A 16,488-nucleotide genomic window follows, 5' to 3' on the forward strand; every position below is an offset into this window, starting at 1 on the left:
AGATCATGAGGACTCTGAACTCATCAGTGTATTGGACTACTGAGAGCTGAATGGACTATTGGGAGGTGGTGGAAAGTGTAGCAGGTAGAGCAAGGTTGGAGGAAGAAGGGCACTGGGACATAACCTGGAAGGATATTACTTGTGTCTGCCCCTCTTCCTTCTCTCTCTTTGCTTCCCAGCTTCTGTGAGCTGAGACACTTTCCTCTATCACACCCTTCTACCATGATATTTTTCCTTGCTTTAGGCCCAAAGCAATGAAGACAGCTGACCATGGACTGAACCTCTGAAACTCTGAGCCAAAATAAGATTTTCCTCCTCTAAGTGTTTCTGGTCAGGTGTTCTGGTCCCAGTGACAAAAAGCTGACAATCACCCTTTTCTTGTTGAGAACATTCCACTTTTCACTTAAGGAAGTACTACTGTACAGTTTCTTTAGAATTTCTGAGTTGACAACATTACTACTCTTGTGCTTTGGGGCCACCATGAATGGTAAAATGATGGTTACTGAAAACACTGTGATACCGCAACCATCAATCAGGTCTGAGGTCACTACCAAGTGACTAATGGACATGTAGCAGGTATAGTATGGATGGGCTGATAAAGAGATGATCCATGTCCCTGGGAGGATCAGAGCAGGAGGGGGCTTGAGATTCTACCAGGTTACTCAGAAAGCATGCAATTTAAAACTTATGAATCAATTATTTTGAAAGATTCCATTTAACATTTTTAGGCTTCAGTTAACTACAGGTTATTGAAACCATGGAATATGAAACTACTGATAAGGGAGAAATTGAGCACCAAAGAAAAGAAGAAAAGTGAAGAACAGAAAAGAGGTAATATTTTATGGAGAAAGAGACCCAAGTAGGAAGGAAGGATCCAGAACCAAAGACCAGGCAGAGGGATTGCTTTGGTTTTGGGGACACTATTTCCACTGATATGCACAGAGGAGAAAAAGATTTCCTTCTGTTATGGTTTGGTTGTGACCTATCCTCCAAAAGTTTATATGTGAGACAATGTAAGAAGGTTTAGAGGAGAAATGATGGGTTATAAAATCCTTAACCCAATCAGTGAATTAGTCTCCTGATGGGTTATTTCCAAAAATAATGGAATGGTGATTAATCTAAGTGGTAACTGAAGGTGGGTAGGTGGCTGGAGGAGTTGGGTCACTGTGGGTATGCCTCTGGGGTATGCATTTTGTATCTGGCAGTGGAGTCTCTCTCTGCTTCCTGATCAACATTTGATCTGCCTACCTCAGCCACACTCTTTCACCATGATGCTTAGCCTCACCTGGAATCCCAAGGAATGGATCTGGCTGTCTATAGACTGAGACCTCTGAAACCATGAGCCCCCAAATACACTTTTCCTCATCTAAAATTTTTCTTGTCAGGTATTTTAGTCACAGCAAAAGCTGACTAAAACACCTTCCTTGTTTATAGCCAATCTGTAAATCACACTGGGTAAGGATCTGTGGATTATAATGCTAACTTGATCTAACCATATATTTTAACTCTTTTTTTGTTTATTGGGTTTTCTTGAAAAATTTACCTTTTGCATCCCTCAATATCAGAAAGTTGGAGAGACAGATTAACACTTCATTTTACTCAGGATGTGTATTTATTTTTCACTAACAGCGAACTGAAGCCATTCTGAAATAAGGCATTACCTCACTTTAGATGAAACATTCATAAGAGCAGTATCTTCACACTTTGTTGTACTGATTACAATGATCTACTCCTTATCCAAATTCTTTTCAGGACTGTTTCTGGAACAGAAGTTTGAAGGCACAGTGAAAACTAAGTCCTGAGAAGTTAAGCTATATATTTAGGTGGTGATCTTGGGAGGCAGACAATTTCATCATTTTGCCCTGGTCTTGTTGGTGGTGAGGGGGTTGATTATATTGAGCTAATTCTTTTTTCCTAGGATCATCAACTTAACAACAACAACCTAAGCTAGAACCTTGACCCTTGTTCATTCTTCTATAGGCATAGGTCTGTCAAGAATGTACCTGCAGTTCTGGAATAAAAAGGAATAACTAGTCTCTTGAACTCACAATACCCATGAAACAGTTCTGTCAATAATATATTGAATACCTCACTTTAGAGAAGTGAGGTCCTCTGACTCCTGGTTGTGTTGAGATTTTAGAGCTGAGTCAGATGGCTGATAGGGGTGTTATTGACCCAAAGGCTATAGTGCATGTTATAAGAAGTACCCCAGGAATCAGCCCAAGAAGTAAAATCTTCAGGAAAAGTCAGGCAATCAGCCATGAGAGAACAATCTGAAAAGAATATGGAGTTAGGGAGAATCTAGATGGATGCAGCATGACAAAAGCCAGAGAAAGTACAAAAGTTAAAAGTCACAGTTTGGGGTATCTAGAGAAATGTCCTTGATTAAAAGAAAGAGCTGAAGAGGTTGTTGGGGGCAGGGAGTTTGTTTTATGTTTGTGTGTGTATAAAACCACCTCAGATTCCAAAGAAAATAGCCAGAATGATGTACTTATTTAGTTTACTGTTTGGCATTATATATAAAAAATACATAGGTAAATAACTGATTCTCTCTCTCTCTCTCTCTCTCTCTCTCTCTCTCTCTCTCTCTCTCTCTCTCTCTCTCTCTTTGTATGTGTGTATGTTGCTGTGGATTAAATATAGCCTCATGCATGCTTTACCACTGAGCCTTGTCCCCAGCCCTTGATATTTCAATTTTCATCTTGATGTGAAGTGTCATGCAAACAGATGTATCAGTAAAACATTTTAAGCAACCAGTTTTTTTCTTGGTCTTAAAATTTTCTAGTGAAATTATTTGTCGGCTGTCATCCAGATGCTAGGATTGCCATGAGCTTTTTGTAAGACTACCTTTCTCCCTGATGTATGGAATAATATTTAGCCTATTTCTTGGAGAACTCATAAAGGTCTCCTGCATAATATAAAAATCACTTCCAAAAATTAACCCATAAGTCTGGGCTTTAAAAAGATAGGACACAATATAGTTAGACTTGAATAAAAAGCAGAATCAAATATGAAAGTATAACCAGAGCCACAAAGTGCATGAGTCCACAGTTTTAGGGAAAAAAAATCTCTTAGGGTACTCAGGATGAACTTGAATTTATTTGCTTTCTTAATGTGCCTTCAGCCTATGAGACAGTCATAGAAAACAGAAGTGTTACGAAGGATCATGGGTCCTAAACACTCCTTTGTTCCACATTCGTAATATGGGGTCATGAGTCCCCAGGGAAAATAACAGCACACCAGACACCTTGTAAAGCACTCACGAGGTCTGGTTATTACTCCTGTCATGTCTTGTCATCATATCACATCTTCGCTTTTCTTTAGAAAGGGAGTCCAGAATCACAGCAACCCACAGAAACCCTTTGCTCATTTTATCTGTTCAGACTTTCGTGAGCATATACACACACACAAACACACATACAACAAACACAAACACACATACATACACACAAAGAGACAGGAGGTTCAAACCCCAAAGGGGACTATGCCTCTACTGTTTCTATTCATTTCTATTAAAGGTACAATCAAAATTTATCCAAGCATTTCAGGCACACTTCCAATTAAGACTTTGTATACCTTTTTCTGTAATGTACTTGTTTCTTTCTCAACATCTCAAGAGCATTTTTAAATGAAGGATATTGTGATTAAGCTGTGAGATAGCAACTTTCTTCTATTTCAGACTTATTTATCTTACTCAGAGCTTTTTCTAGGCTATCGTCCAAAATAGCCTCTAATCACCTAAGCTGTTCAATGAAGTGTATCAGAAAGCAATCCTTGAACTAGCTCTCGAAATATGTTCTCTTCCTTCATTTGAACATAGTTGCATGCCAATCAACAGCAAAGCAATTAAAATCCTGCCAGGATCAAAGAACAACGTGCCTTACTACAGCCTTTGCCAATCTATTAAAACATTTCCTCATTGCCTTTTGTTAAGGCTCTGGTGACCTATGCTACAGTAATATCCAAGAATCTACCAGTGTTCTTTATTTTTCTTAATTTGTTTCTAAGTGTATGTCAGCAAATTTCTTGCTGCAAAATGCATGCTGTAAATTTCCAGTTTTTCCTACCTTACATTTCTCTGTCTTATATTTCCCTATCTTTTTCTAAAGTACCTGTCTTAACAATATTACCTCTTTCACCTTGGATGCGCATGAATTTCATTTTAATATTTTCACTAAGGCAATACTGTTGGAGGACTTCTCATATGCTTCTAACTATTGTGCATATCAATTTTCTTTATATGCTCTCATTCTGCTAATAAGATAATCCTTTTGTAGATTTTTTGGTATAATCCATTGAATCCTAGTACACTCTAATACCAGTTTACTTGAGTTAATCAGAAAATACATTGCTATGGGAGGTCTATGGTCCCTTTCTGGATTATTCTGACTTCTCATCAATAATCAAAAGGACCAGTTAAGCAATTCAACATACCATCTTCTGATCCTTTTTCTCCCCACAGGGGCAATTGAGATGGAACTTGTTTACTCAATTCTACTCAAGAATTTTAAAGTTTTAGGGTGTTCAGAGCACAGCTCTTGTGACAGAATGCCAAGATGCAAGCCAAAAAATTTCCATGAATCCAAAGCTGTTGATGAATGCAAAGATATGTAAAGAATTGCTGTAATCAATATAAATAATCCAAGCCAAAATATGTCAGCTGAAAACCAGGCAATTGAGGTAAACCTATGTTTTAGCTTAAATTATATGAATGACTATCTATATTTTCTACTTTACTTCCTGGATAATTCTCTCATAAGTGTTGTTTGGGGAATAGCAATTCAAATTTAAAATTTTGATATATGGTTATAGAATTATACAATCTAAATTAATAATCCAGTAAATGAACACAATTGTTCTCCTGAAGAAGTAAATGAAGTAAAAATACATTCAAATCATGCTTAACAACAATCTTGATTTTAAAAATATATGGATGTTTGTGAAACATCCTTTGTGAAAGGTTTACACTGAGGTATTTCTTAAAATCATTTTCTAAGTGGTAATAGATTTAGAATTGGCACATAATTTGGAACTGTACATCTCTCAATGTGAATCCCCAACTTTTTTTATCAGTTTATGTAGTTTCAGGACAAGTTACTAAATCTATGCTATCCTCTTTCATTATATGCTCTTTAACTAATAAGACAGTTACCTCATATCACCATGCTTAGACATAATAAAAAAATACAAACTTCTCAGCACTAAACTTGTCACTTATATGTGTGAAATAAATGGTTTTATTCTTTTCTATCAACTTAAGTTGAATAAAGGGAAGATACATGTGATCAAATTTTAGGTAAATATCTGTCTATATTATTGGGAGAATCACTGACCTAAGTGGAGCAGTACCTGGTTAAAAATGCCAGTACATTATATGAAATGTATATATAAAATGTTATATTCACTTCATCCTTACTGAGAAATTATAATTTTGCAAGTAGCACATCTATGCTCGATACCTACTATGCTGTTTCTTTCCCTTGCAAGAAAATGAGACTTCCACAAAAGATTCATTTTCACTCTTCCTCATTGAAGTCTAGATGGGTCAAAGACAAAGGGAGAGCCTTTAGAAACTCCTACATATGCAGAGGATGCTTACAAGTTGTCTGTCTCATCTTTACTCATCCAGTCTACAGCAATGGCCACTTTCCCCTGATTCCCTAGTAATAAGTCCACATTCTTCTTTCTGTACTGACCACTCTCAGTCACAAAATCTACTCATCTTTGATACCAGATGAGCCACCAGGAGGAGACATAAACACAGAAAACATGGGTGAAGCTACTCCCTAACCAGCAGAGCATGATTCCATGGCCCCACAGGCACAGAAGCTACTCATCTGTGAAACTAGTTGAGCCACCAGGAGGTGACACAATGCATGGGTGATACTGTGCACAACCAGCTGAAAGAAGATGCTGCTTCAGCTAAGAATTATGTAGGATAAACAGGAGCAAGCTTGCCACCTCATAAATTAGTGTTTGTGACGGAATCTCATCTATTCGTGCTCATGTTCACTCATATAGGCCCCTCCTCCCAAATACATTTTGGATGAATATAAGAAATCCTTTGCCACATACTGATTCAGAACTTACCATCCTTTCATTAATTTTTGCTTCAAGAAGCAAATTTTTAGAGTAATCATACAGATGTAATTTTATCTTTTTTTTAATCTTCAACTTATTTTGGTATCATTTTATGTATGACTTGACAAAGGCTCATGCCTGGATGATGATGATGATGATGATGATGATGATGATGATGATGATTTTCATTAAAAACTAGCCAATTTAGGCTACTTGTGTTTGTGTGTTTTTTATTGGCTCTTTAACTTGAATTGCCTGTTTTATCTTATCAAGTTCATCCTTACTAATGATCAATATTTAACTTAGAACATTAATTTACCTCAATTTGTGATTTAACATCTTTTAGTTCCCTAGTTTTTATTCAATATCATCTGTTTTATTCTGATGATTAATAAAGGAGAAGATAAGCTTCTAGGACTCTATCTTTTTTCCTATAGCTTTCCTCATTTTTCTAAGAAAGCAGATTATAATCATCTATTTTGCTAATATATTCCCAACTAATTAGGCCTTATTTAATGGTAGCAGGCTCATTGGATATTTAAAAATTATTTGCAAGTCATGGGTCCCTACTCTCCTGTTCCTTGCCTTTTGGAAGCAAGGAAATCTCCCTGGTTTATTTTATTTTCTTTGTTTTTAATTTTTATTTATTTATTTATTTTCTTTATATATGACAACAGAATGCACTAAAATTCTTATTATAGAGAGAGCAAAGTTTTCATCTCTGGTTGTATACACAGTATACTCACATCAATTTTTGTCTTCAGACCTGTACTTTGGATAATACTGATCATCACACTCTACCATCATTAATAACCCCATGCTCCCTCCCTTCCCCTCCAATCCCTCTGCCCTATCTAAAGTTTGTCTATTCCTCCCCATTCTCCCGCTCCCTATCCCACTATGAATATTTATTTCAATGAAAACATTCAGCATTTGGTTTTTTGAGATTGGTTAACTTCACTTAGAATTATCTTCTCTAACTCCATCATTTACCTGTAAATTCCATGATTTTATTCTCTTTTATTACTGAGTAATATTCCATTGTATATATATGCCAAAATTGGGAATGGGACCACCATTTGACCTAGCTATCCCTCTCTTCAGTCTATACCCAAAGGACTTAAAAACAGCATACTACAGGGACACAGCCACATCAATGTTAATAGTAGCACAATTCACAATAGCTAAATTGTGGAACCAACCTGGATTCCCTGATTCATTTTCTTTCTCAGTGCAGCAAAATTTAAATATTAAGCCAGGTTCTAACTTTTCCTAACAACCCTTGTCACATTATCTGATGGGAGAGTTACTAAGAAATGACCGGTTCCTGGTCCTTGGGCCTTAGTTTCAAAAATCTACCTGCCCTCAACAGACACCAAGAGTATAAGCTCAAGGAAATAAACTAATTAGGAATGTTTTTAAGAAGGGAATCTCATTCTCATTTGTTAAAATCTGGTTTTCTGTCTGAACCTGCATTATTTATCTTATAGGATAGTAAGTTACAAGGATTCTGCATTTGCTAACTACTTAAGACTCAATATTAATCCTGAGCTCACCTAAAACAAGTAACATCCCAGGTGATTTTCACTGTGATTCTATTTAATTGAATGCTGTTCATTTCTTGCATAATTTTACATAATTAATTGCATCTTTTATATTGTGCTTTTTAATTAACTTAATATTTTAAGAATAATATTCAATTTGAAAAGTTCACAAATCAATTAGGTTTACTTTTTTTAAAATAAATGTTTTAAACATTTTAAACATATGAAAATGAAATAAAGATTTGACAATTAAAAAAGAGCTTTGTTTTCATATTTCAACAACAGTACAGGAACAATAAGCAGATCAATTTTATCATCCTAGATTCAATAGCTATTTCAAGTGATGGTGGAAAAAGAACAAAATAAAACAAAAGATACAAAAATTGATTTAACAGTGGAACATTGAAAAAATACTGTGAACCAAGTATACATATGTTTGTGCACATCGTATCATTAGTCCTGAGAGAGGGATTTTACTATTGACAATCATCAACTTCTACTTTCTTGCTGTGAATGTCCACAAACATTGTTTGATTCCACTAGCCACATGTTGGCCTTCTTTCACGTTTTTTTATTCTTTTCCTTTGAGGATCTTATTCCATACAACTAAATTAAACTGTTACATTTTGAAGAATGATGTGTGATATTAAGAAACATTTCTGAATAACTGCTTAAAATGCAATATGAAGTCTTCTGGTACTAAGAGAATTGGTAAGAAAAAGATATTTCCAAAATAACTTTAATTTAGTCTAGAATTGTTAATATATATTTTGTAGGAATTCTAAGACATTTCTATGTTATGATCTAACCTTCTAACCTTTCTGTCCTTACTAATAAACATGATCTAGGAATATAAGTAAAGAAAACTTTTTATTGAATGAATTGGTAAATGAACCTCATGTATTATTTCAGAGTTAACCTAATATAAACAAAAAAGAATAGAATCAAACTAAAAATAAAGCATTTTTTCAAAACATTGCTCTACAAAATAGGGAGGAAAAAAGATGAAAGCTTTCTGCACAATGTTTTAAAGCTCTATTCTATATATACAAAGAAACTAAGAATTTAACATGCTTCAAGGAAAAAAACTGAGCACAATTTTATTTTTTAAAGAAAGACTTATTTGGCCTTTGAGAACAGATTTACAAGTTAAGAAAAACTTTCTTAGATTGCAGTGCTATAGAACAAACCAATGTTTAAATCCATCATAACATCCCAAGAATGCTAAAACACAATATGTGTAAATAGATCACCAGTAACTTAAGCAATATTCATTTTTATATTTATTTAATATCCTATACCACTGGCGTATAAAGTACAAAAAGTTGAGGCTTAATATGGATGTGAGAATATATACTGTTCAGAAGACAATTAATAGGCTTTTGTTAGCATTGGAAAAAATAGTTTTCATGGAGACATAAGGAATAAAATGGATATGGGTAGACTAAATTCCAGAAAGAAAGAGCTATCAATTGACCCAAAGAACTCACAAACCAACATTTGTTTTTAATTTAAGATTTTAATTAATAATGAAAGTATAATAATCCAGAAATATATGCTTTTCTATCTTTTAGAGAATTTTGTTTTCTCATTTTGTAAATCATTACTGGTGTAACCATCAATGTCTTTCAACTCTCTAGGTGAATTTAGGTGGCAATATTATTCTTAAATTTATCTGTGATGTCAAAATATTCTATTAAAATGAGCAAACTATTCACAATGCTAATATAAATCAAAGAACTTGTATTTTAAAGAATGTCTTGACAGAATAATAAATACCTTAAATATGAATATGTATGAATGTCACATAGTAAATAATCTTGTAAGAAATGGAAATTAAAAAGGTCAATTATATAGCATGAAGCCAGATAATCTAACTGGTTCATAATATAAAAAAATACCACAATTGATATTGTTTTCTATCGGAGAAATTACTGTATCAGAAACTAATAGAATGCCAAAGGAACAAAAGCTCAAATCAATTTGATTTCTTACGTTTATTTTTGAAAATGGGGGGTCCAATTTAAAATGCATTTATGAGAATTTAAAGAACATTTTCAAATATAAGAATGAATATAAGAATGTAAGGAAAATTTCATGATAAAGCAATTTACAATTTATCGAAAATTATAAGAACCAACTGATATTTAACTGAATCAACAAATACTGCCTCTGAATGATTATCAGCTGAAGTAAACTACAGGTCCTAAAAATGCCACTATGAAAACTAGCCAAACATTATGACCAAATTAAAAATTACAGCAATGTAGAAATTATGAACCATAAAATGCACCTTTGACCCAGGGAATACGACATTTAATTAGACAGAATATAAAAACTTAATGGCTAATGATATACTAACCAAGTTTCCTTTATGCAGAGACTATTAACTTTGGTAACATTAGGACTCTGAATCTGAAATCCAAACAAAACAATAGCCTTCCTTTAAATTCACCCTAGACTTCCTTATAGCTAATACTTCTAAATTTATTCTTTGCTTTTGAATAAAAGCTCTCAATTGACAATTGAAAATACATAGGAAGAAATTATTAAGAATTTAGAACATAGTCTAGTATGCTTTTAATGATCATAAAGGACATAGTTTAAGTACTTTTAAAGAGGTGACATAAATTATAAGTTAATTATATAAGAATCACCAAGTTATATAATTGCCATTGTAGGAAAAAAAAACTATCAATAAGCCTGCTATCTAACTTCATGTACTCTTGATTGAAAGACTCATATGATAGGAGACTAAGATAATCTTCCATTTAGTAAGAATACTGACTTGGATCACTGAAGTGTAAGTATAAAATACCTTGATGTCATATTTAATTTAAAAGTAGACCTACATGATTTTCCAATGGATTGAGTTTGGTACAAAGGAAAAAGAACAGTTAAAGATGACTTGTGGGTTTTGGTTTTAAGAATTGAAGAAATAGAATCATCATCTTCTAAAATTGGACAAATTGTGGGAGAACTATATCTAAGGGAAAGACTACACAGTCAATTTTTAAAGTAATAATGTTGAGTTACATATTAGACTTCAAATATCGACTGGGCAGTTGAATATATAATTCTGGAATCCATCAGAAAAATGAAGGGTGAAGACAAAAAGCTGAAATTGGACTGTACAACATAAACAAAGGAGCTTAAGCAAAAGACCATTTAGAGGAAAAAAACTGAGTTTTGGATAAAAGGAAAAAAATTCCATAATTTAGCCTTATTGGGCTACAATTTAAAGAAGTTGGGGATCAGAAAATAAAATTATGAAGTGGTAGCTAATGAGGTGAGCAGGATGTATAGTAGAGTGCCCCAGATCCCAATGAAGCAAATGTTTAGGGAGAAATAACTATCTCAATTGGTATAAAAAGGGATATGCAAGTCAGTACTGTCCTTGACAATTATGGATTTGTGACATAGCAAAGGAAAACACATTGGGGTGAAAACTTCAAAGTCCTGGAAGAAAGGATTTGAGAAAAATGGGTACAGACTTCTACTCCATAAAGTCTTGACCTGGGGATCAGCAAAAGGAGATAGTGTATTAAGAGGATTGTATGATTCAGGAAGATGTTTTTAGGTAAGAATAATTGTGATAGGCTTGTGTATGAAGAAAATTACTGATTAGAAAGAAACTACTTGACAATGCAGAAGAAAATGAAAAGTTAGTTAATAAGGTTCATAAATTAGAGTAGACCCCAGGGGGTCAGGTATACAAGATGACTTTGCATTTCCTGAGAACAAATCCTGGCTTCTTACAGCCTAGTCTCCATACCAGTTGGAGGGGTTCCTCAAGATGGCAACGAGATTATGATGTATGTCTTAATTATAAAAGAAAAAAATCTCCAGTGACTTTACATCTTGTTTAAAGTAAAAGCTTCTGATATTACCAAGACTTGCAAAAAACTGCAATTTGACTCCACTCTCTCTCCACCTCCTGCTCTCACTGTCCCTCCATCAATTATTGTCCAGTCACATATGAGTCATTGTCACCTATATGTCACCTCTGCCTGCAAAGCCCTGCTCTTAACCATGAAGCTGTGTTGTATTGTGCTCTCTTATTTCTTGGACTTTTAACTGAAATGGCAATGACTTAGTGAGGCCTAGGTAACCACACTAGGTAAATTTGCAATCTATCTTTCTAACCTCCATATTCCTTTTTCTCCTTAGCACTTACCACTATAGGATTTCTATGTGGTTTTCTGTTTGTTGTTGTTTCTTTGCTGTTTATGTTACCCACTAAAAGACAGTTTGTAAGAGGACATGGAATTCTGTCTATTGTTCACTGTTGTATCTCCAGAAGCAAAATTACTGTCTGTCCTCAGATATTTGATACTAAGTAAATTTGTTTTAAAAATAAGGAAAACAGTTTAGGATTCAACTCCAACATTGTATTTTCTGACATTGAAAATTTTGAAGTTACCAAAGCTGAAAAGTCCTAAAACACTGTTAGTGTTTAAATAATGAACTATTGTGTGCATTTTAAAGGATATTCTTTCAGTATAATTCCACATATAATAAAACTGGAATGCCAAAATAAATCACAAAGCATTACTTAATAAAGCTTTATAAAAAAGGTACATTTCAAACCTTGTAATTGAAAGAAGCCATGAGCTCTGGAATATACTTTTGCTATAGGACCAAGTACAATTAACATTACAGAATAAGGGAGTCCATAAGGAACATAACCTCTTTGTAAATAACTTGTTTGGAGCATAAAGAATATTCAGTATAATGAATATTCAAGGTAAACCATCATTTTTTTCCAAAAATTTTAAGGCTCTGATTTGATTTATTGCTAGGAAGAGTAAAGCAACTCAGGAATTCTACAAACAGTTTGGATAAATTTGGTTGTCAATCTCTACTATGTTTTTCAAACACATGGTTAAACAGATTCCTCTTAGTTAATATTACTAATGTAAATAATAGCTACTGTTGATGTTTATTTTGCAGATATTGTCCTTTGGTCTTTACACAAAATTAATTTAATTTTCAACAGACCTATCAGTACTGTTGTACTGTTAATTATACTTATATACGGTAGAAGGGACACAAAGGATCTACGGTAGAAGGGACTCAAAGGAATTAGCTAGAAGCATAAGCTATCACACTTTTGATTTGTGACAGGTCTGGGATTCAAACCAACAAAGAGTACTGTCTAATCCATGTCCTCAACACCCTTACTCAACTACTGCCTTGGGTTTCCTGGATCAGCAACATAAACTTGGTGTCCTAGAATCACATTATAAGGCAAAGATGTTCACGGAAAATGTCAGTTTTGTAAGAGTTGATGAAGAAGCCACTTTAAGTGAAAAAACTGTTGATAAGAAGTTGGTATCATCAATTTATGCAGCCAATAAAAAAGCAGTTGCACTTCAAAAAATTTTTATACATTTAGGCTAACATGATTTAGTATATCCCTCAGCTGATTATTCTCTAATATTTAAATACAAAGTTATTTCTTAAATTCTTAAAATTTAATAAACATTTTTAAAAGCAAAAATGAAGAATGCAGCAGCAAGTAACCCTGAAATAAATGTCTGGAAACCCAATTTTTTATCTCACTTCTTAGCCTAACTGATTGCATTTCTTAATATATGTGAGCCTGCTTCTTTCTGATCTCCTGAAATGAGGAACTAAATCATGTTTGCCTATACTTTGCTGTGGATCTTTATAATCTCAAAATTAGATTTTTCTTCAATCCATTCTGCTTAACTGTAAAAATTTTCAACAGATATACAAAGATTTATTACTCTTAGTTGTATTTTCAACGTAAAGCTTATTTATAAAAAATATTTTATTTTTAATAGTTCATACAGCTGAAGTTTACTTATTTAAAATAAAGAAAATTTTAAAACAATTTTGAGTTTCCATATGCAGTAGCCATTTTAGGGTATAAATTTATGTAAAACTATGCAGTTGATCAAAAGACTTTGGATGCTGATTCATCATTTTTCTGCTAGTCTCAAGGAATAATATCAACAATCTCTAAATTAGAGTGATTTATTAATATGTCATTGTATTTATTGTGTCATATGATAAATATAATATGATCTATCATGGCATTCTGTGAATATTGCAATGGATTATTAGAGCAATAAAATCCAGTGGCAGAAATATAATGGGATCATGTCACATTTGTACAAAAGGGAGATGACAAATTATGCATTCTATAAAGGCTGTTATAATCTTAGTAGGATTTAAAGTGAGATTCTTGGAGCACAAAGCCAAACAACCTTAAATCTTGTTTAGGGTTCAACTAAGAACACTAAGTAACATCACTTTGGGAGAGCACAAAATAAGACAGGAGTACAGAATGATTACCATCTGAGCTGTCATGTGATGGGCATGTTTTGATTATGTATACTATTCCTTGAACATTAAGCCTAACATATTTTAGAGAAAATTTGTACTAATCCCTTAACTGAATCAACATGTCCAAGTAAAACCACAAAATGCATCAGATACAGAGACATGCATGTATAAATGAAAAAATTAGTATGTATATGAAAATTTGCATTTGGCTATTTTTGTATGTGTTTCAAAGTTTACTTTGTAAATAATTTTCCATTCATATGCTAATATTATGAAAAATATACCCCTTTGATAGAAAGGTTATTATGAAGAGAAATTTTATTCCTTAAGAAGATGCTCTTTGGGTTTTACATGCTTTTGTATGTAAAATTAGCTAAAGATTTTGTTTTTGAAGCAGAAAATATGGAGAAATTAGTGGCTAATAATCTCTCTTTGGTTTGAAATAAATATGCTATCATCTGAAAGAATTTTTACATAAATTTTATCGTTTTGAAAATGATAAAAATGATACTTTATTGCATTAAGTTTTAAAAAAGTAACTTCGTATTCATCTCCCCTGACATAATAGATTGTCCTTATGTTGTTAATGATTTGTGAGACCAAACATTTATGACTGTTTTAAAATTAAACAAAAAAGCATATTCTTGTTTCTAAGATGAGCAAACATGGTGATCTATTCAAGAATTGTATGATGCCTATCTAGTTAACTTTGACAAAAGAGAAATAGCTTATTGTGCTGGCTACCAACATATGAATGCCATCTTCACTATGCAACATTTTGTTCTTTGTTGGTTTGTTATAATAATTTTCTATTCTATTATGTTTTATAATAACTTTTGCTTCATTTCTTTCCTGAAATTGTTTCAATTTATCTATCTACTCTTCATAAAGGAACTCAAAAAATAACATAGGGAATTTAAAACTATTAATGAATAAATAGAGTTTTGGCACATTCTGTGATAAAGACATAGGAATGAAGAATATCACCAATAAAAAATATTTTTTAATCACATCTTTACCTTATGATGCCTTGTTATACATGACAAGGAAATTTAGGTATCAATAAGAACACATTCTTTAAAACAATGTAACTCTATTCTAATTTTACATTGTATGTATTCTTTCAAGCCAGAAAATTATATTTTGCATAAAAATAAAAATCTGTTTAATACTAAAGCATGTATCTTTGTTTGCAATATAATAAAAGTATGGGTAGGAAAACTTTCTTATTATTTTTTTTAAATGATTGCTATAGAATAAGTTAAGACTCAGTTAAATTTCAAATTTTCAATCATTTGCCTTTAATTTGGTCATTGAAGAAGAAAAGTGTAATTCTCTAATTCTCTAAGCACCATTCAGCAGCCTGGCTTAGAGTATGAGGGACCTGTGTTCTCTTGGAATTGTTTATTGCTTTACAGTTCAGACTGTGGAACAAGAGACCCTTGGTAGCCAGGCTTTCTGTGTGGAGTTCTTAGCCCCTGATAAACTATGTAATCTCATCATGTGTATTAATTTTCTTCTGCTAACAGATAAACACAAAATTAAATCTTGACACAATGCAAATGTATTATTATGTATTGTTATGGTAGAAGGCTCAGCAATTTGAGTAATCCTTTGCTGTGTATCACATGGCTAAAGTAAAATGTCACCCAGTCAGTTGTTCTCAGCTTGAGCTTGGGGTTCTTTCCTGGGTTCTTTAAGGATAAGGGAAGAATCCAGCTTCAAGCAGTTGAAGGACTAAAGTTGCTTTCCTTTGTTGGCTCTTGCCAGGGATTGTTCTCAACTCTAACAGGCAATTTCAGAACCTAGCCCTATGGCATCTCAAAATATGCCATCTTACTTCTCCAAACGTGGATGTCATTTTCTTTTTCTTTTTTTACTAGTTCTTTTTAGTTGAATAAATTTGGACATACATACATGGATTTCCCATTTTTGTGGTTGTAACATGATGTGAAATTACACAGATTGTGTTTAAATATATGAACATAGGAAAGTTATGTCCATTCATTCTACTGTGTTTCCCATTCTCACTTAACCTCCTTTCCCTCTACTCTGCACTGTCCAATCTGCTGAACCTCCCCTGCTCTTCTCTTCCCTGCCCCACCAACTCTTGTTAGTCAGCATCTGCATATCAGAGAGAATATCTGCTCTTTGGTTTTGGGGGATTGCTTATTTGACTTAACAAGATATTCTCCAGCTCCATCCATTTACCAGTAAATGCCATAATTTTATTCTTTTTCTATGGCTGAAGAATATTCCATTATGTACATATACCACATTTTCTTTATCCATTTATCCATTGAAGAACACCAAGGTTGGTGCCATTGATTAGCTATTATGAATCAAGAAGCTATAATCATTGATATGCCTGCATCACTATAATATGCTAATAAACATACATTGGAGAAAAAGATAGCCTCTTCGAAAAATGGTTTTGGGAAAAGTGGAAATCCATATTTAACAAAATAAAATTAGGCTCCTATCTCTTACTCTGCCACAAAACTGAACTCAAATGGACCAAAGAACTAGGCATTAGACCAGAACCCCT

The sequence above is a fragment of the Callospermophilus lateralis genome, unplaced genomic scaffold (assembly GCF_048772815.1).
Source record: "Callospermophilus lateralis isolate mCalLat2 unplaced genomic scaffold, mCalLat2.hap1 Scaffold_183, whole genome shotgun sequence".
Taxonomy (NCBI): domain Eukaryota; kingdom Metazoa; phylum Chordata; class Mammalia; order Rodentia; family Sciuridae; genus Callospermophilus; species Callospermophilus lateralis.